The sequence below is a fragment of the Pristiophorus japonicus genome, chromosome 1 (assembly GCF_044704955.1).
Source record: "Pristiophorus japonicus isolate sPriJap1 chromosome 1, sPriJap1.hap1, whole genome shotgun sequence".
Taxonomy (NCBI): domain Eukaryota; kingdom Metazoa; phylum Chordata; class Chondrichthyes; family Pristiophoridae; genus Pristiophorus; species Pristiophorus japonicus.
This window is the reverse complement of record NC_091977.1, coordinates 122,916,192-122,939,162: the sequence shown is the minus strand read 5'-3', so window position 1 is coordinate 122,939,162 and position 22,971 is coordinate 122,916,192.

The window sequence follows — 22,971 nt, the reverse complement described above, 5'->3', positions numbered from 1 at the left end:
TTGCAATTCTGGAGAATTCTTGAGCCCTCTCAGTCTGTGCCTCCCTCATCATAGGGAAGCTGATCAAGTCCCTCCTGCATGCATACACGGCTTCAGTGACCTGTCTAATGCAGCAATGTGTGGCATGCTGAGAAAGTCCGCAAATGTCGCCAGCTGTGGCCTGAAAAGAACCTGAGGCATGGAACGATAGTGCCGTGGTGACTTTGACCTCGACAGACAGTACAGTACTGATGGTGCTGGCAGGCTGCAGATCTCCCCTTATCAGCTGCCATATCTCAGTGATAACCTCTTTGTGGAAGCGCAGTCTCCGAAGGCAGGTGGTGTCGGGCAAGTCGAGGTAAAAATGCTTCTCCCTGTACATGCGGGGGGTCTGGCACGTCTGGCAATGTAAGATGTGCCAGATGTCTGGTCCTCCTCAGCTGTCTGGCACGTCTTACATTGGGCACATAATGCTGTGGAGCGTACTTTCGGCAATCTTGAGTCTGCTGCATGTAATTTGACACCAAGAGAGGGTGAGAAAGGACAGGCCCCATTGGAGTAGCTCTGTTTTCCACCGATTGGTCACAAACAAGGATTGTCCCGACGAAGACACCTATTCAATTCCAATCGGTCACAGTATGTTCAAGATGTTTGTAGAGATGTTCACATCAACTCCAACGACCTGCAGAGTACATCCGAACTCCGCTGAGGTTGAAGCACAGCAGCCTTTTAAAAGATGCGACATGTGATGAAGAATATGGCGTCCATAATGCTGTGATTAGTTCTGGTTAGTTCCACTTTCTCTGGGCGGTTTTTTGGACGAGCGATATTGTGGGAGATATGTGTGCGAGGTGGTGAAATTGACGCTGACCAATCTCATAGCCGCTAGTTTCAGTAAATATGCTCTTCATGACAAAAAGAAAGTGGGCGGGTGGTATTATTGAATCTTGGCGTTAAATCAGTGCGGAAATTAACGTTGAGCGATATTATGGTCGTTGATTTCACATATTCTGCTGATTCCGCCCCCAAAAAATGGGCGGGTGGTATTATTTTTTCCTGGCGTTAAGCACATGGGAAAGTAATGCTCGCCGATAACTTTCCTAGAAATGCAAGTTTCCATTTTGTGCCAACATGGGCAATATCTGGGCGTTATACGTCATTTCAGCGGTAAAATGGGCGTTAAGTGGGCAAAAAAAGTGGAGGTTCTCGCCTTGGGCTTTTTGCCCAACCCTTGCCCAGCGAATGTCTTTACAACTTTTAGGCTTGCTTTTACCAGCGTAAGAGTTTTAAAAGATAGAAAAATTATTATTACTTATTTTTACATCCAAAATCCTGTCTATGAAGGTAAGTTTAATTTTAACACTATTAAAACATTTTTTTTTAATTTTCAAAAAGATGCATTTTTCTCTAAAACATTTAATTTATTTCAATTTTTATTAATTTTTAAAAAGTGGTGTTTTTTTTTTATAAATGTTTGTGATTTCTTTGTTTTTAGTGTTTTTCCCATTCATAGAAATGGGAGCTCGGAGCTCCCATTACAATGAATGAGAATACTACATTTTCATTGGTGGTCCAGGCCCACGTGATCCCAGGAAGCTCTTTCGCTCCTGGGATGTGTGGGCCTCTGCATTGGGCTGTGCATTTAGACCTGGGACCTGAAGTCTACGTTGGAGCGGAACCACCAAGATTTTTCATGTTTTTTTGTGGTCGGAGGCATCCGCCCGTGGGAAGCCTCTGACCGCAATTTTTAGTCCAATGAAGTCCCATCTCCTGGAGTAGAATGCCTTTGTGACCTCCCAGATGCAGCAAAGGACAGTGAACTGGGAGATGTTAGCTCTGTCCCCTGCTGCAGACTGGAAGGTTCCACTGGCAAAATGAAGGCCATTGGAATAGCATTCGTTGTCCTGCTCTGAGGCTGCATGTCTGGTTGCAACAGGTGGCAGAGTTCTGTGATCACCTCCTTGGAGAAGCGGAGCCTCCTAATACATCCTGGCTTATGTGGAGGTAAGAGAAGTGATCTCAGAAGACCCTAGGTAGGTAAGGCCTCTTGCTGAGTGCCCTCCTCCTCCTCCCTTTGTGCGCAACTTCTCTTCTTCTTTACTGACTCCGCTCCATCTTCCGAAGATATTTGAGGACGAGGGGGACTGCAAGTAGAGCCCCATGACTGTGAACAAGTGGTGTGAACAGAAGCCTTGAAATGAGAAGCGAGGTGTTGTCCACTTGCAGCAACGTTTCCTGTGATCTCAACAACTTCCAGTTTAGAAAGCGGCAGAGTGACAGAAACTTAGACAGAGCAAGTCGAAATTGTGAAACCATGTCAGCTGCAAGTTGTGGATGATCTCTTTAAATAGTACTGCTGAAGGCTCCTTCCTGCTGCTGAACCTTTGGTCAGATGATCATGATTAGGAAAGGGCGCTAAGTGGAGCGGCGACATCCAAAATGGCAGATCATGCATCAAATAATCATTGCACACTCATTGACTTCACAACCTGCCTAATCTAAATATCTGCAGCGAGTGCAGGCAACGGCAGCGCTGCCGAACTTCCCAAAATGATGGCCACCACGGGACCCAGCGGAAACGGGCAGAAGCGAGTCGGCCACCATTTCTTCTTCCAAGGAAGTGGCATACAAATTGGCCAGAAATAGCAGCGAACCTGAGGACTGGGAGAAATTTAGAACTCAGCAGAGGAGGACAAAGGGTTTGATTAGGGCAGGGAAAATGGAGTACGAGAAGAAGCTTGCAGGGAACATTAAGGCGGATTGCAAAAGTTTCTATAGGTATGTAAAGAGAAAGAGGTTAGTAAAAACAAACGTAGGTCCCCTGCAGTCAGAATCAGGGGAAGTCATAACGGGGAACAAAGAAATGGCAGACCAATTGAACAAGTACTTTGGTTCAGTATTCACTAAGGAGGACACAAACAACCTTCCGGATATAAAAGTGGTCAGAGGGTCTATTAAAGAGGAGGAACTGAGGGAAATCTTTATTAGTCGGGAAATTGTGTTGGGGAAATTGATGGGATTGAAGGCCGATAAATCCCCAGGGCCTGATGGACTGCATCCCAGAGTACTTAAGGAGGTGGCCTTGGAAATAGCGGATGCATTGACAGTCATTTTCCAACATTCCATTGACTCTGGATCAGTTCCTATCGAGTGGAGGGTAGCCAATGTAACCCCACTTTTTAAAAAAGGAGGGAGAGAGAAAGCAGGGAATTATAGACCGGTCAGCCTGACCTCAGTAGTGGGTAAAATGATGGAATCAATTATTAAGGATGTCATAGCAGCGCATTTGGAAAATGGTGACATGATAGGTCCAAGTCAGCATGGATTTGTAAAAGGGAGATCATGCTTGACAAATCTTCTGGAATTTTTTGAGGATGTTTCCAATAAAGTGGACAAAGGAGTACCAGTTGATGTGGTATATTTGGACTTTCAGAAGGCTTTCGACAAGGTCCCACACAGGAGATTAATGTGCAAAGTTAAAGCACATGGGATTGGGGGTAGTGTGCTGACGTGGATTGAGAACTGGTTGTCAGACAGGAAGCAAAGAGTAGGAGTAAATGGGTACTTTTCGGAATGGCAGGCAGTGACTAGTGGGGTACCGCAGGGTTCTGTGCTGGGGCCCCAGCTGTTTACATTATACATTAATGATTTAGACGAAGGGATTAAATGTAGTATCTCCAAATTTGCGGATGACACTAAGTTGGGTGGCAGTGTGAGCTGCGAGGAGGATGCTATGAGGCTACAGAGTGACTTGGATAGGTTAGGTGAGTGGGCAAATGCGTGGCAGATGAAGTATAATGTGGATAAATGTGAGGTTATCCACTTTGGTGGTAAAAACAGAGAGACAGACTATTATCTGAATGGTGACAGATTAGGAAAAGGGAAGGTGCAACGAGACCTGGGTGTCATGGTACATCAGTCATTGAAGGTTGGCATGCAGGTACAGCAGGCGGTTAAGAAAGCAAATGGCATGTTGGCCTTCATAGCGAGGGGATTTGAGTACAGGGGCAGGGAGGTGTTGCTACAGTTGTACAGGGCCTTGGTGAGGCCACACCTGGAGTATTGTGTACAGTTTTGGTCTCCTAACTTGAGGAAGGACATACTTGCTGTTGAGGGAGTGCAGCGAAGATTCACCAGACTGATTCCCGGGATGGTGGGACTGACCTATCAAGAAAGACTGAATCAACTGGGCTTGTATTCACTGGAGTTCAGAAGAGTGAGAGGGGACCTCATAGAAACGTTTAAAATTCTGACGGGTTTGGACAGGTTGGATGCAGGAAGAATGTTCCCAATGTTGGGGAAGTCCAGAACCAGGGGTCACAGTCTAAGGATAAGGGGTAAGCCATTTAGGACCGAGATAAGGGGAAACTTCTTCACCCAGAGAGTGGTGAACCTGTGGAATTCTCTACCACAGGAAGTAGTTGAGGCCAATTCACTAAATATATTCAAAAGGGAGTTAGATGAAGTCCTTAGTACTCGGGGGATCAAGGGGTATGGCGTGAAAGCAGGAAGTGGGTACTGAAGTTTCATGTTCAGCCATGAACTCGTTGAATGGCGGTGCAGGCTAGAAGGGCTGAATGGCCTGCTCCTGCACCTATTTTCTATGTTTCTATGTTTCTAAAACAAACCTTAAAGGCTGGTGCTAAACCCCAAAATTTCTCGGCCAAAGTGGGTTTTTTTTCCAAATTTGTCCTGTTAGGTTTAGGTTTTATGATATTTTTCATTTCTTCCCTTTTTGAATTCTTCCCATTGCTGGGAATTTAACTTTCTACTTAAGTACTCTAAACTGATGAGCATTTCCCTTGCTCTCGGGGATCTGGAGAGTGTGGAAGGGCTCCACAGAAAGCTGCAGAGGTAGGACCACGTGCATCCTCAGATGGTCTGCCTGAGACACTATTTACTAAGAAGCTGAGATTATAGACCCCACCACAGTAAGTTGGACTTTTCCCAATAGATTTGCCTCCATTATCTACACTTCACTATGGAGACAGATTTGGGATAGCCGGCCTCTTGTAGTCCAACATGCAAACTTTATCTAGGACAGGCAGAGCTCTGCCCATGGCTATAAAAATTGATTTGAACTTCTGTCCTTTGTTCTATTGGTAGGGAAAGCAGTGGAAGTATAATTTCATCATGGGCAGTCGAAATTGAGGAAGACTTGATTCCACTCTTAAAATTAGTCCTTAGGCGGCTGAACAGTCCAATATGAGAGCCACAGTCCCTGTCATAGGTGGGACGGATAGTCATTGAGGGTAAGGGAGGGTGGGACAGATTTGCCTCACGCTCTTTCCACTGCCTGCGTTTGATTTCTGCATGCTCTCGGTGATGAGACTCAAGGTGCTCAGTGCCCTCCCGGGTGCATTTCCTCTGCATAGGGCAGTCTTTGGCCAGGGACTCCCAGGTGTCGGTGGGAATGTTGCACTTTATCAGGGAGGCTTTGAGGGTGTCCTTGTAAGGTTTCATCTGCCCAAATTTGGCTCGTTTGCCGTGAAGGAGTTCCGAGCAGAGCGTTTGCTTTGGGATGTCTGGCATGTGGATAATGTGGACCGCCCAGCAGAGCTGATCAAGTGTGGTCAGTGCTTTAATGCTGGGGATGTTGGCCTGGTCGAGGACGCTAATGTTGGTGAGTCTGTCCTCCCAGAGGATTTGTAGGATCATGCGGAGGTATCATTGGTGGTATTTCCCCAGCAACTTGAGGTGTCTACTGTACATGGTCCATGTCTCTGAGCCATACAGGATGGCGGGAATTGCTACAGCCCTGTAGATCATGAGCTTGGTGGCAGATTTGAGGGCCTGGTCTTCGAACACTCTTTTCCTCAGGCAGCCGAAGGCTGCACTGGCGCACTGGAGGCAGTGTTGAATCTCGTCATCAATGTCTCCTCTTGTTGATAAGAGACTCCCGAAGTATGTGAAATGATCCACGTTGTCCAGGGCCGCGCCGTGGATCTTCATGGCTGGGGGTTAGTGCTGTGCAGCGAGGACAAGCTGGTGGAGGACTTTTGTCTTACGGATGTTCAGCATAAGGCCCATTCTTTCGTATGCCTCAGTAAATACGTCGACTATATCCTGGAGTTCAGCCTCTGTATGTTTGCAGATGCAGGCGTCGTCCGTGTACTGTAGCTCGACGACAGAGGTTGGGGTGGTCTTGGACCTGGCCTGGAGACAGGGAAGGTTGAACAGGTTTCCACTGGTTCTGTAGTTTAGTTCCACTCCAGCGCGGAGCTTGTTGACTGTGAGGTGGAGCATGATGGTGAGGAAGATTGAGAAGAGGGTTGAGGCGATGACGCAGCCCTGTTTGACCCCGGTCCAGATGTCGATTGGGTCTGTAATGGATCCATTGGTAAGGATCATGTCGTCGTGGAGCAGGCGAAGGATGTTGACAAACCTTTGGGGGCATCCGAAACGGAGGAGGACGTTCCATAGACCTTTGCAACTGACAGTGTCAAAGACTTTTGTAAGGTCGAAGAAGATCATCTATAGGGGCTGGCGCTGTTCCCTGCATTTTTCCTGCAGCTGTCGCACTGCAAAAATCATGTCCATTGTGCCCCGTAGGGGACGAAATCCGCATTGTGAGTCCGGGAGGAGCTCCTCGGCCATAGAGCGAAGATGGTTGAGGAGGACTCTAGCGACAACTTTCCCAGTGGCTGATAGCAGGGAGATTCCTCTGCAGCTGCTGCAGTCGGGCTTATATGGAGAGTGAGAGCACATTGAACAGTGGTTGTAAATCGGGACAGTGGGCTAGGAAATGGGAAGCAGCTAGTTTGGAGTTGAAATTAGGAGGGAGTTTAAAAGTGCAGGCCTCGGAGATGCAGTGGGGTGTGAAGTAGCAAAGGATTAGGGAGTCTAAGTCCCTGGTTTGCACGATAGATTTTAGGGGAGAGAAATTTGGTGCATTTGCATCTCCTGTTAGCGCCCCCGGAGGTGCTAATGGGGTGCAAATGAGTTAACGACCGTGCGCGGCGCTGTTAACGATTACCACCATATTGGGCGGGAGATTAGCGGCGGCGCTATAGCATTGTGCCCCGATCTCCTGCACCCGGAGATCATGACATCATCGCCCTGTTAGCTCCCTGGCCCTGAAAATGACTTTCGCCCCCTGCAGCAGTCAATTTTGTTTTTAGGGGGTTAGATTGTGCTATGATTGACTGTTATATGTTGGGGAAATACATTTTACAGAATGTGATTTTGTAGTTTATTTTTTCAGGTGAAATGTGTTTGGGTTTAAATTTAAATTTGTGGAAGCAAAGTTTTTGCATAATATGATTGGTGAACAACAATATTGGAAAATAATCAATTAGAATCAGACAAACAGAGAGACAGAAACGTACAAAATTGATCAGTGATTCACTTTAAATGTCAGACCTAATTGCTTAATAGTCAAGATTTAGATAACAGATAAAATACATTTATTATTAAGTTATTGCTTATTGAGAAGCGGAAGATGTTATTTTCCTCAATGTAAATGTCTTACATCCTAGGGTCTTAAAAGAAGTGGCTACAGAGATAGTGGATGCATTGGTTATAATCTACCAAAATTCCCTGGATTCTGAAGCGGACCCAGCGGATTGGAAAACCGCAAATGTAAAGCCCCTATTTAAAAAAGGAGGCGGACAGAAAGCAGGAAACTATAGACCAGTTAGCCTAACATCTGTGGTTGGGAAAATGCTGGAGTCCATTATTAAGGAAGCAGTAGCAGGACATTTGGAAAAGCATAATTCAATCACGCAGAGTCAGTATGGTTTTATGAAAGGGAAATTATGTTTAACAAATTTGCTGGAGTTCTTTGAGGATGTAACGAGCAAGGTGGATAAGGGGGAATCAGTGGATGTGGTGTATTTCGATTTCCAGAAGGCATTCGATAATGTGCCACATAAAAGGTTACTGCATAAGATAAAAGTGGATAAAAAATATGGATAGAGGATTGGCTAACTAACAGAAAACAGAGAGTCAGGATAAATGGGTGATTTTCCAGTTGGCAAACAGTAACTAGTGGGCTGCCGCAGGGATCTGTGCTGGGGCCTCAACTATTTACAATCTATATTAATGACTTGGATGAAGGGACTGAGTGTAATGTAGCCAAATTTGCTGATGATACAAAGATGGGTGGGAAAGCAAACATAGAAACATAGAAACATAGAAAATAGGTGCAGGAGTAGGCCATTCAGCCCTTCTAGCCTGCACCGCCATTCAATGAGTTCATGGCTGAACATGCAACTTCAGTACCCCATTCCTGCTTTCTCGCCATACCCCTTGATCCCCCGAGTAGTAAGGACTTCATCGAACTCCCTTTTGAATATATTTAGTGAATTGGCCTCAACTACTTTCTGTAGTAGAGAATTCCACAGGTTCACCACTCTCTGGGTGAAGAAGTTTCTCCTCATCTCGGTCCTAAATGGCTTACCCCTTATCCTTAGACTGTGACCCCTGGTTCTGGACTTCCCCAACATTGGGAACATTCTTCCTGCATCTAACCTGTCTAAACCCGTCAGAATTTTAAACGTTTCTATGAGGTCCCCTCTCATTCTTTTGAACTCCAGTGAATACAAGCCCAGTTGATCCAGTCTTTCTTGATAGGTCAGTCCCACCATCCCGGGAATCAGTCTGGTGAATCTTCGCTGCACTCCCTCAATAGCAAGAATGTCCTTCCTCAAGTTAGGAGACCAAAATTGTACACAATACTCCAGGTGTGGCCTCACCAAGGCCCTGTACAACTGTAGCAACACCTCCCTGCCCCTGTACTCAAATCTCCTCGCTATGAAGGCCAACATGCCATTTGCTTTCTTAACCGCCTGCTGTACCTGCATGCCAACCTTCAATGACTGATGTACCATGACACCCAGGTCTCGTTGCACCTTCCCTTTTCCTAATCTGTCACCATTCAGATAATAGTCTGTCTCTCTGTTTTTACCACCAAAGTGGATAACCTCACATTTATCCACATTATACTTCATCTGCCATTCATTTGCCCACTCACCTAACCTATCCAAGTCACTCTGCAGCCTCATAGCATCCTCCTCGCAGCTCACACTGCCACCCAACTTAGTGTCATCCGCAAATTTGGAGATACTACATTTAATCCCCTCGTCTAAATCATTAATGTACAATGTAAACAGCTGGGGCCCCAGCACAGAACCTTGCGGTACCCCACTAGTCACTGCCTGCCATTCTGAAAAGTACCCATTTACTCCTACTCTTTGCTTCCTGTCTGACAACCAGTTCTCAATCCACGTCAGCACACTACCCCCAATCCCATGTGCTTTAACTTTGCACATTAATCTCCTGTGTGGGACCTTGTCGAAAGCCTTCTGAAAGTCCAAATATACCACATCAACTGGTTCTCCTTTGTCCACTTTACTGGAAACATCCTCAAACAATTCCAGAAGATTTGTCAAGCATAATTTCCCTTTCACAAATCCATGCTGACTTGGACCTATCATGTCACTAAATTGTGAGGAGGACACAAAAAATCTGCAAAGGGATATAGACAGGCTCAGTGAGTGGGCAAAAATTTGGAAGATGAAGTATAATGTTGGAAAATGTGAGGTTATCCACTTTGGCAGAAAAAAATAGAAAAGCAAATTATAATTTAAATGGCGAAAAATTGCAAAGTGCTGCTGTACAGAGGGACTTGGGTGTCCTTGTGCATAAAACACAAAAAGTTAGTATGTCGGTACAGCAAATAATCAGGAAGGCAAAGGCAATGTCTATGTTTCTATGTTTCTATGAATGTTGGCCTTTATTGCAAGGTGGATAGAGTACAAAAGCAGAGAGGTCCTGCTACAACTGTACAGGATATTGATGAGGCCACACCTGGAGTAATGCGTACAGTTTTGGTATCCATATTTAAGGAAGGATATACTTGCATTGGAGACTGTTCAGAAAAGGTTCACTAGGTTGATTCCGGAGATGAGGGGGTTGACTTATGAAGATAGATTGAGTAGGTTGGGCCTATAATCATTTGAGTACAAAAGAATGAGACGTGATCTTATCGAAACATATAAGATAATGAGGGGGCGTGACAAGGTGGAAACTAAAACTAGGGGACATAGTCTTAGAATAAGGGGCCGACCATTTAAAATTGAGATGAGGAGGAAATTCTTCTCTCAGAGGGTTGTAAATCTATGGAATTCTCTGCCCTAGAGAGCTGTGGAGGCTGGGTCATTGAATATATTTAAGGCAGAGATAGACAGATTTTTGAGCGATAAGCAAATAAAAGGTTTTGGGGAGCGGGCAGAGAAGTGGAGCTGAATCCATGATCAGATCAGCCATGATCTTATTAAATGGTGGAAACAGGCTCGAAGGGCCAAATGGCTTACTCATGCTCCTATTTCTTATGTTCTTATGTCAGCCTAGAATTTCCTCCGTGTGTGCAGACCGCAATTTAGACCCAAAAATTCGCCTTTTCTGCCGCCCAATCTGCCAATGCCAAGTTATGCTTAAATTTCTTCTGAATCTCATTAGAGTACGGCCAAAAGTAAAATGGGCACACATCAGTGGAAATCAGCATAAACAACTGGGGCCCAAGGAAAGTGCCATACACATACCATATATTTCATCTTTAAGTATGAAAATTAAAGTTTCAACTCATTCAACCATCTTTCATGCAAATCAGGCACATTTTTAGCAACCTGCAATCAGGGAAGCTTTTTAATTTTTAATATCACATATTGATGCCATAAAAATCCATTCAAAGAAACAGAAAATACAGTGCAGGTCTCAGAGAGGATAAATTATTAAAAACATTCAAAAAAATTCAATAAACACCAAAAAAAAACATTGTTTCCTACTGCGCATTACAATCTGGTCATAATTAAAATCTCTGAGCAAGATCAATGGCAGGAATTTCACAAAATAGGCAAGGGCACTTGGAGACGGAACAAGTATTTGAGCAGTGATGTGTTCAGGTGGAGGGATCAAAAGCTGATCGTAAAAGGTCGAGGAGATGTGGGCGTATTATGCTTGCTCATTTATGCCCAAAACTCCACTATATTTTAGGCCATGTATTTGATTTCAATCCCGATTGCATGTGTACCAGGGGAAAATACAAAGGCAATCCCAGTTCATCATTTCAAAATCTTGCTTGGTTTTGTCCCAGTTACCAACTTACAGAAAACAAATCAACATTCATGATCATGGTGGCCATTTCTCTCATCTCTGCATTATTGTGCTCATTTATGCAAGAATAAATAAATAGAGGTGCCTGAGTTAATCAAAATAGGTATTCAGAATCAGAATGGGCAGCATAATACATTCACAGGCTCTAACAAGGGGACAAGAGTGCAACAGAATTTGACTTTTTCCTGCTTTGGCCTTCCTGTTGCCCGATCTCAAATTCTAGGGATAAGTTATTTAAATAAATATTCATGATGGCAGCCCATGTCTTTAGAGATGCAACAGATGCACCCACCCTACTTTGCCCTGGAAACTTAGAATGACAAATCTGCAACTCCAGTGCTGGTCTGAGGGATGATGGAGCCCAGGACAAAGGCGAGCAGGAATACCTCAGATATACCTTTAAAATTACTGATGGAACATGCCCGCCCCCCTTTCCTGAGATGACATTTTTTAGTTTAGCATAAATGGGGTGGAAACCTAGCATATTGGAAACAATGCTGCAATTCTGATGCTACCTGACCACCCTCCTTGGGGGAGTTGGGGTTTTTAGTCTGCATTTTTGTTTTAGTTGTAAAATGAATGCTTTCTGACATGGTGGTCATCACTTTTTTGGAGGATTTCTGTATGGGACATTTAATCTGGGTTATCTCAAAACAACTTACAAAATACGTGAATGCTTTATGGACTAAAAATATATTCAAGAGTATACAATGCTTTTGTGTTACTATATAATTTGAACTTTCCATTTTTCTCCCATTTTCCTCTCTTCTTTTTTAAAATCTCATAATACTCCTGTGAAGCACCTTGGGACATTTCACTACATTAAAAGTGCTATATAAATACAAGTTGTTGTTGTTGTTGATTTTGAAGACTATTGGGTTGCGATTCCGTGGGGGTTCTCCCGATCTACAGAAATCCCAGAGAAACAGTATAAAAATCACTTGTGCCACTTCTCAATGGTATTCATTAAATTTTCAGCAGTCGATTGGGAGAACCCAATTAATGCAGAAATTAATGGCATATGACTGTTGTTGAGGTCAGAGTCGGTGGTTGACAGCTCCTGCTATCCCCCTCAAATGTCAATTCTTCATGTGTGAACTACAATTATGAAGGTTGGCAGGCACAATGAATGTTGATGAGTCAAGGGTGATATTGTATTCCTAACACAGATGAGACTGCACACAGGGAGGTTAAAGTAACAGTGACCTCAGTCTTTATTAAGACACTCCAGAGGCTTAGGGGCCAGCTTATATACAGTGCTCCCAAGGGATGCTGGGATCCCTTGGGACTTCAGGGGATGCGCTCCCTGGTGGCGGAACATGTGAGTGCATGCTTTACAGATACACAACAGGTGATGGCATAGAGGCAGTGTTGAGTGCTGTCACCATATAAATGATAGATGACTTTATATCTGTAAATAATACCAGCCTGCTGACAAAGAAGAAAAATGCATGAAAATGGAGCCTCAGTGCTCACCCAAGGTAGCTTGGGCAAGGACAGGAGTAGCAGCCATTACTGGAGTTGTGCTGAGAGAGGTAGGAGTGGAACAAAGGTAGGGTAGTGTGAAAGAGGTGGATCACAAAGGAAGGATGATAAAACAGGATGGAATGGTTGGACTTGGTTGAATACTGCAGAAAAGTCAAGGAGAATGAGGAGATGAATGTCACTGGTGACTTTGACCAGGGTAATGTTTGTGCTGTGGGCAGTGTGGAAACTGGATTGAAGGAACTCGAAGAGAATAATGGAGGGATGGGCATAGGTCTGTGGCACAATTATATGATTGAGGAAGGAGATAGGGAGGTAGCTAGAGAAGGTAGAGTGATCAAGGTGAGTTTATCATGGAGGAGATACCAGCTTCTGGAAGGGAAGAGGGGTCAAAGCCTGAGGAGAGGGAGCCAATGACTAAGCCAGTAAGCATTTGGCCAAGGAAGGGTAGTTGTGTGATGAGGAGTTCGATTGGGAAGGATTCAAGGATGCGGGATGTGGGTCTTATGGAAGACATGACCTTGATGAAGGTCCTGAGAGAGATGGGAGACAAGCTGTGGCATGCTTTGGGGTCAAGGGAAAGCAAGTTGAAAAAAGTCTGTGGGAGAGGGGACAAGTGATGACTGCAGTAGCCAAGCTGATTGTCTCAGTTTTTGAGATATAAGCACCTCACATTTTACATTGGAAGTATAAATTGAGGAAAGGATTGCAGAGAAATTGGAGAGGGGAACAGATGATGTAGGTGAAGGTAGAAATCACAGATGAGGAGCTGCTTTGTGCAGAGGTTGATTGAGGAGAAGGCATTTCAGCTGGGATCTTACCTCCTTGGGAAGGAGGTAGATGAGAAGGATTTTAATAGAAAACTGAGAGCGATCGTAATGGATGAAGTGATAAGCAGAAGAAAATGCCACAGAGTAAGGAAACAAGTCAAGATGGAATAAAAACAAAAAATGCTGGCTGCTTGACCAGCAGAGATTTTCAGCATTTTCTGTTTTTATTTCAGATTCCAGCATCCGCAGTATTTTGCTTTTGTATAAGTTAAGGTGGAATCTTCGAAGAGAGCCACATCACCATCACAATAGTTATGGTGAAGGATGTGGTGCAGCCTCAGTACAGGAGAAGAAGTCACCAACTTCGAGCCAAATTTGAGTAAGGTCCAGGATGTAGATGTGAAAAGCCTTATTTACAAGAGAGTAGAAATGTTCAAGTGCAATGCAGAGTGCATGGGTAGCAGACCACCGGAGGTAGTAGAGGTGGGAGCAACTGGAAGGAGATTGGAATGGTTTATTCACACAGGGGAGAGAAATTGGTTTTGCACCAAGATAGTGGAAAATAGTTTAAACATTTTGTTATAGAATCTGTATTTTTTTTTGATTATGTCATAAATTTGGGCAGTGTTTCTGCAGGGATTCTCCTGCCCAACCACAGTGACTTCATAGAAACATAGAAACATAGAAAATAGGTGCAGGAGTAGGCCATTCGGCCCTTCGACTCTGTACCACCATTCAATATGATCATGGCTGATCATTCACCTCAGTACCCCTTTCCTGCTTTCTCTCCATACCCCTTGATCCCTTGAACCCATAAGGGCCATATCGAACTCGCTCTTGAATATATCCAATGAACTGGCATCAACAACTCTCTGCGGCAGAGAATTCCACAGGTTAACAACTCTCTGAGTGAAGAAGTTTCTCCTCATCTCAGTCCTAAATGGCTTACCCTTTATCCTTAGACTATGTCCCCTGGTTCTGGACTTCCCCAACATCGGGAACATTCTTCCTGCATCTAACCTGTCCAGTCCCGTCAGAATTTTATATGTTTCTATGAGATCCCCTCTCATCCTTCTAAACTCAAGTGAATCGAGTCTCTCCTCATATGTCAGTCCTGCCATCCCGGGAATCAGTCTGGTGAACCTTCGCTGCACTCTCTTAATAGCAAGAACGTCCTTCCTTAGATTAGAAGACTAAAACTGAACACAATATTCCAGGTGAGGCCTCACTAAGGCCCTGTACAACTACAGTAAGACCTCTCTGCTCCTATACTCAAATCCCCTAGCTATGAAGGCCAACAGACCATTTGCCTTCTTCTCCGCCTGCTGTACCTGCATGCCAACTTTCAATGACTGATAATATTCTGCCTTCTGCCTTCGTGTTTTTGCCACCAAAGTGTATAACCTCACATTTATCCACATTATACTGCATCTGTCACGCGTTTGCCCACTCACCTAACCTGTCCAAGTCACCCTGCAGCCTTTTAGCATCCTCCTCACAGCTCACACCAACTCCCAGCTTAGTGTCATCTGCAAACTTGGAGATATTGCACTCCATTCCCTCATCCAAATCATCAATATATATTGTAAATAGCTGGGGTCCCAGCACTAAGCCCTACAGCACCCCACTAGTCACTGCCTGTCATTCTGAAAAGGACCTGTTTATCCCGACACTCTGCTTCCTGTCTGCCAACCAGTTCTCTATCCAGGTCAGTACATTACCCCCAATGTCATGTGCTTTAATTTTGCAAACCAGTCTCTTGTGTGGGACCTTGTCAAAAGCCTTTTGAAAGTCCAAATACACCACATCCACTGGTTTTCCCTTGTCCACTCTACCAGTTATATCCTCAAAAAATTCTAGAAAATTTGTCAAGTAGGATTTCCCTTTCATAAATCCATGCTGACTTGGACCGATCCCATCACTGCTTTCCAAATGTGCTGCTATTTCATCTTTAATAATTGATTCGTACATTTTCCCCACTACTGATGTCAGGCTAACTGGTCTATAATTACCCGTTTTCTCTCTCCCTCCTTTCTTAAAAAGTGGTGTTACATTAGCTACTCTCCAGTCCATAGGAACCGATCCAGAGTCGATAGACTGTTGGAAAATGATCACCAATGCATCCACTATTTTTAGGGCTACTTCCTTAAATACTCTGGGATGCAGACTATCAGGCCCCGGGGATTTATCAGCCTTCAATCCCATCAATTTCCCTAACACAATTTCCTAACTAGTAAGGATTTCCTTCAGTTCCTCCTTCTCATTAGACCCTCGGTCCCCTATTATTTCCGGAAGGTTATTCGTGTCCTCCTTCGTGAAGACAGAACCAAAGTATTTGTTTAACTGGTCCGCCATTTCTTTGTTCCCCATTATAAATTCACCTGAATCTGACTGCAAGGGACTTACGTTTGTTTCACTAATCTTTTTCTCTTCACATATCTATAGAAGCTTTTATAGTCAGTTTTTATGTTCCCAGCAAACTTCCTCTCATACTATATTTTCCCCCTCCTAATTAAACCCTTTGTCCTCCTCTGCTGTATTACAAAATTCTCCCAGTCCTCAGGTTTGCTGCTTTTTCTGGCCAATTTATATGCTTCTTCCTTGGATTTAACACTATCCTTAATTTCCCTTGTTAGCCACGGTTGAGCCACCTTCCCCGTTTTATTTTTACTCCAGACAGGGATGTACAATTGTTGAAGTTCATCCATGTGATCTTTAAATGTTAGCCATTGCCTATCCACCATCAACCCTTTAAGTATCACTCACCAGTCTATTCTAGCCAATTCACGTCTCATACCATCAAAGTTACCTTTCCTTAAGTTCAGGACCCGCGTCCCTGAATTAACTGTGTCACTCTCCATCTTAATAAAGAAATCTATCATATTATAATCACTCTTCCCCAAGGGGCTCGCACAACAAGATTAATAATTAGTCCTTTCTCATTACACATCACCCAGTCTAGGATGGCCAGTTCTCTAGTTGGTTCCTCAACATATTGGTCTAGGAAACCATCCTGAATACACTCCAGGAAATCTTCCTCCACCGCATTGCTACCAGTTTGGTTAGCCCAATCAATATGTAGATTAAAGTCGCCCATGAAGACTGCTGTACCTAATTTCTTTTTTGACGCTGTCCCCAACCTCACTACTACTGTTTGGTGGTCTGTACACAAATCCCACTCGCATTTTCTGCCCTTTGGTATTCCGTAGCTCCACCCATACCGATTCCACATCATCGAAGCTGATGTCCTTCCTTACTATTGCATTAATTTCCTCTTTAACCAGCAACGCCACCCCACCTCCTTTTCCTTTCGGTCTGTCCTTCCTGAATGTTGAATACCCCTGGATGTTGAGTTCCCAGCCTTGGTCACCCTGGAACCATGTCTCCGTGATGCCAATTACATCACATCCGTTAACTGCTATCTACGCAGTTAATTCATCCACCTTATTCCGAATACTCCTCGCATTGAGGCAGGGAGCCTTCAGGCTTGTCTTAGTAACACACTTTGCCCCTTTAGAATTTTGCTGTAATGTGGCCCTTTTTGCTTTTTGCCTTGGGTTTCTCTGCCCTCCACTTTTACTTTTCTTCTTTCTATCTTTTGCTTCTGCCCCCATTCTACTTTCCTCTGTCTTCCTGCATAGGTTCCCATCTCCCTGCCATATTAGTTTAACAGCACTAGCAAACACTCCCCCAAGGACATTGGTTCCGGTCCTGCCCAGGTGCAGACCGTCCGGTTTGTACTGGTCCCACCTCCCCCAGAACCGGTTCCAATGTCCCAGGAATTTGAATCCCTCCCTTCTGCACCACTCCTCAAGCCACGTATTCATCTGAGCTATCCTGTGATTCCTAATCTGTCTAGCACGTGGCACTGGTAGCAATCCTGAGATTACTACTTTTGAGGTCCTACTTTTTAATTTAGCTCCTAGCTCCCTAAATTTAGCTTGTAGGACCTGATCCCATTTTTTACCGATAAGGTTGGTACTTATATGGAAGAGCTGCTGAAACCCCATAAAAATGTTTTTCCATCAATTCCACGGCTCTTCTACCCAAGTTACGGTGGATGAATGGGAGAACCCCAATGGTAATTCTCCCCTTTTATTTCCAGTAATTAGTGCTCAGCTTAATGAAGCTTTGAATAGGACTGCAGCAGGTCAAGAAGGCGGCTCAACTCCACCTTCTCAAGGGCAATTAGGATGGGCAATAAATGCTGGCCTTGCCATCGACGTCCACATCCCGGAATGAATTTTTAAAAATTTTTATTGTAATGAACAGAACATTAAGGGGAATGCACCTGTGATTTCTTGGTAAAGGCTCTGTGTTGTGTTGTGTGTGTGTGTGTGTGCGCGCGCGCATTGGGAAAATCAGCCCTATACAGTTTATTATTTATTTTCTAGCTCCTCTGCTTGTATCTTGGAACTAATTTAAGTGTGTGATTATTTTGCCATATTGATCCCACTCTCTGTAGTATCACTTCTGCAGAGTAATTCAACTGGCTCCATTAACATGTTTGTATAAATTTCTGTCCACATTATTTCAAAGATTTTACACCTGTGTTACGGTATAATAAGAAAAATACTAAAACCGGTGCATTGTAATTAATATGCACAATAAATTAAGCTCACACTGCTGAATTTTTGACTGTTTCTACTTTAAACACAAACATCTAAACAGGGCTTTTTATGTGATCATTCAACACCAGGTAACTCAACACAGAACCGAGGAATCAACATTGACACAGCCATATAAATAGCTTGATTCTACAGCATGAGAGCAGCTTCACTTTACTAAGGATAGTACTATGACTACGTGGCTGTTTTAATGTTTTTAGCTTGGCTTTCATGACAAGAAATCTGAATTTGATGCACTCAAGCCCAAAGCAATTTATTAATTTATATATCTAATTGACCTCTTGAAAAGTGCAGTGATATTTCGCCTCAAAACAATATCATTATTGTAAACTTTATTCAGAATTTTGTACATTTTTTAAATTATTTTTTGCATTAGAAATCTACATTAAATCAATGTGAAGATGTTCTACAATGAAAAACCACATATCTTTTGAATGCTACTATAGCTGCCTGTATTGAGCGAATCTTGTGACGACGGTTTAACCTCCAATGCACTTGGTCACTAATGATGGCGCTTATTACTGAAGGATTTTTAGTTTAATCCTCTTTTCAGTTTCAGCATTCAATCTAGATTGCAGCATTGACTTCTGGGTAATGAAGAGAGACATCAATTTATCCTCAGTATGCTTTGAAATCTCTGCCTGATGCACTTTACTGCTCTGCAAAGCACCAAATTAACTCTTTGAGGACTGTGGCAGGATTGAGGCGCCTAGCCTATTACAGTATTTTATATAGCATTTCAATGCAGCAATACTGTAAAATTAGTATATTTTGTCCTGAGAATACTGCTAATATTTTACTTGAATATGATATGATAAAAATCCTGGCAGAACACTACGGAAATATTCAATGTTTCTTTCTATCAATTCCATATTACAGTCGTACTTACACACATCACAATACTCAGCTCTCAGAAAATCTTGACTGTTTTGAAAAAGAAGATCACAAAATATTGTGAGCCTTCATGGCAAAGTAAAAATGCCAAATGGAATTGAAGCGAGTTTGAGCAGTACTATTCATAATCTAGCCTGGATGATAACCGTGATCCACCTCTCCCTCACCTGTGGTCTTTAATAAACATGCTGCTCCATGTTTCTCTGGACCTCACTCCACAGCCTGCCTGATTGAGTTATTACTGGAGCTTGAAGATAATTTTTAGAGTTTTGTCTTTACTGCCTGGCCATTAAGCAACACCTGCACAAAGCGCAGAGAGGAAAATTGAACATAGAGGATCGCACGCCATTATTTAAAGGAAGAAAAATCAGGCAGTCTCTGTTGGGGATGCGTGATCATCCCTGCTCAACTTTTCACCCTGTGCTCCTCTCAGACAATGGTAATTCCCCGATAGTAAAGAAAGAAATACCGACTAGATGGTAAGCTTTTTAACCTAAGGCACTTACAAGCAAAGACAAAAGTTATCACCACCATGCTGATGACTGTATAATTTTGGTTCACTCTGCTTGCAATCTTCAAATGAACCTAGGCTTTTTTTTAAGCCTACAATCTATTCAGACTCTATTAATGTTTCCAAAATGAAAGTGCTTTATCAACCTACACCTGGTACTTTGGTTTCTTCCTCATCAATAACCATGAATGGAACAATTCTAGTGAATGTAGACTACTTTGCATACCTTGGTAGCTATCTGTCAAAGAACATCGATGAGGAGATTCAGCACTGCATTAATAGTGCCTCAGCGGCTGTTGGGCACCTGTGGACCCGTGTCTTCGATGATAAAGTACTGGATCTATCTACAAAGATTATGGTTTACAAGTCTGTTGTTTTCTCAACTCTATTCTATAGCTATGAATCCTTGGTTACTTACAGAAAGCATCTAAGACACTTGAGCATTTCCATAAACGTCCTTTAAGCAAAACTCTTCACATTCGCTGGGATGATTGTAAAACCAATGCATTTGTCCTCTCAAAACCAGGTTCTACCAGAATTGAATCTATTGTTATCAAAGGCCAACTATGCCAAATGGATGACTCCAAACTCCCAAAACAACTACTTTATTCGGAAATGAGCTCCGGCAAAAGAAGTGTTGGTGGCCAGAAAAAGAGATATAAAGATAGTTTCAAATCTAATCTGAAGAAATGCGGAATTGACATCAATACACAGGAAGAAACCATCAAAGACAGCACACTGCGATAATCCATGTGCAGGCAGGGAATTAACGATCGTGAACAAGCTAGGATTGCCAAAGAAAAAGAAAAGCATTGATAGAGGAAAATGCGTCAGTCTGCTGTGACTACACCATCAATTGTCTTTCAAACGTCAGCTTTCTGGTAAAATATACCTCTGTAGGATTGGTTTGCAAAGCCATCTAAATGCTCACCGAAGATATGACCAATCATAAAACTCACATTTTTTGATATGCTGAGGAATAACCTTACTTGATTATCGAGGGATTGCCAAGAGAAAGAAAAAATCTACCTCAATATATAACAATAATAAAGATGAATAGATACATGCATGCTTACATATATATTGGGATTGAAAGCAATGACAAAATTATAGAGTTACCCTGGTTTATACAACAACCATTTTATGAAGGTAGGTTCTGCCTGCTGTAATGCAGTCTTGGTGCCTTTATAAACTGTGTAAGCATTGCCGAAACTGTGTAAGCATTGCAGTTGTTGTTTATTACAGAGTCCTTTTCCCTCTCCTCTCAATTTTGTTAGAATCTTTAATTCCCGGCAGAAGCTGCAGTATATATAATATCCACAAACAGAATATCACAGATAATCCTATTTTGTAAAAATTAAACTGATACAAACTGTCTGCATATTCTGAAGACTGCAAAGGAAATGTAGTGTTCGAAGGATTACATAACCTACTCTTTCATTGCCTTCATACCAATAAATCAGAGAAATTAGTTACTAAAATGTACATGTATTAAATAATAAAAACCAAACAGCAGAACATAATACGCTTGCTACAAATTGTATTTATTAACATAAGAACATAAGAAATAGGAGCAGGTGTAGGCCACCTGGGCCCCTCGAGCCTGCTCTGCCATTTAATATCATGGCTGATCTGATCATGGACTCAGCTCCACTTCCCTGCCTGCTCCCAATAATCCTTTATTCTCTTATTGTTCAAAAATCTGTGTATCTCCCTCCGCCTTAAATATATTCAATGACCCAGCTTCCGCAGCTCTCTGGGGCAGAGAATTCCACCAATTTACAACCCTCTGAGAGAAGAAATTCCTCCTTACCTCAGTTTTAAATGGGCAGCCCCTTATTCTGAGACTATGTCCCCTAGTTTTAGTTTCCTCTATGAGTGGAAATATCCTCTCTGCATCCACCTTGTTTAACCCCCTCATTATCTTATATGTTTCAATAAGATCACCTCTCATTCTTCTGAACTTCAATGAGTATAGGCCCAACCTACTCAACCTATCTTAATAAGTCAACCCCCTCATCTCCGGAATCAACCTAGTGAACCTTCTCTGAACAGCCTCCAATGCAAGTATATCGTTCCTTAAATACGGAGATCAAAACTGTATGCAGTCCTCCAGGTGTGACCTCACCAATACCCTGTGCAATTAATTCTAACAGGACTTTTCTGCTTTTATACTCCATCCCCCTTTCAATAAAGGCCAACATTCCATTTGCCTTCCTGATTACTTGCTGCACCTGCATACTAACTTTTTGTGTTTCATGCACAAGGATTCCCAGGTCCCTCTGTACTGCAGCACTTTGCAATTTTTCTCCATTTAAATTATAATTTGCTTTTCTATTTTTTTCTGCCAAAGTGGATAACCTCACATTTTCCCACATTATACTCCATCTTCCAAATTTTTGCCCACTCACTTAGCCTGTCTATATCCCTTTGCAGATTTTTTGTGCCCTCCTCACAATTTACTTTCCCACCCATCTTTGTATCATCAGCAAACTTGGCTACATTAGATTCGGTCCCTTCATCCAAGTCATTAATATAGATTGTAAATAGTTGAGGCCCCAGCACCAATCTCTGTGGCAACCCACTAGTTACTATTTATCAACCAGAAAATCACTCTTTTATCCCGACTCTCTGTTTTCTGTTAGTTAGCCAGTCCTCTATCCATGTTAATATATTACCCCCATGCTCATGAACTTTTATCTTGTGCAGTAACCTTTTTTTGTGGCACCTTATCGAATGCCTTCTGGAAATCCAAATACATCACATTCAATGGTTCCCCCCTATCCAACTTGTTCATTATATCCTCAAAGAACTCCAGCAAATTTGTGAAATGTGATTTCCCTTTCTTAAAACCATGCTGACTCTGCATAACCGAATTATGCTTTTCCAAACGTCCTGCTACTGCTTCCTTAATAATGAACTCCAGCATTTTCCCAATGACAGAAGTTAGGCTAACTGGTCTATAGTTTCCTGCTTTTTGTCTGCCTCCTTTTTTAAATAGGGGCGTTACATTTGCGGTTTTCCTATCCGCTGGGACCACCCCAGAATCCAGGGAATTTTGGTAGATTAGAAACATAGAAACATAGAAAATAGGTGCAGGAGTAGGCCATTCGGCCCTTCTAGCCTGCACCGCCATTCAATGAGTTCATGGCTGAACATGCAACTTCAGTACCCCATTCCTGCTTTCTCGCCATACCCCTTGATCCCCCTAGTAGTAAGGACTTCATCTAACTCCTTTTTGAATATATTTAGTGAATTGGCCTCAACAACTTTCTGTGGTAGAGAATTCCACAGGTTCACCACTCTCTGGGTGAAGAAGTTTCTCCTCATCTCGGTCCTAAATGGCTTACCCCTTATCCTTAGACTGTGACCCCTGGTTCTGGACTTCCCCAACATTGGGAACATTCTTCCTGCATCTAACCTGTCTAAACCCATCAGAATTTTAAACGTTTCTATTACAACCAATGCATCCACTATCTCTGCAGCTACTTCTTTTAAGACCCTAGGATGTAAGCCATCAGGTCCAGGGGACATGTCCACCTTTAGTCCCATTATTTTACCAAGTACTACTTCTTCAGTGATAGTGATT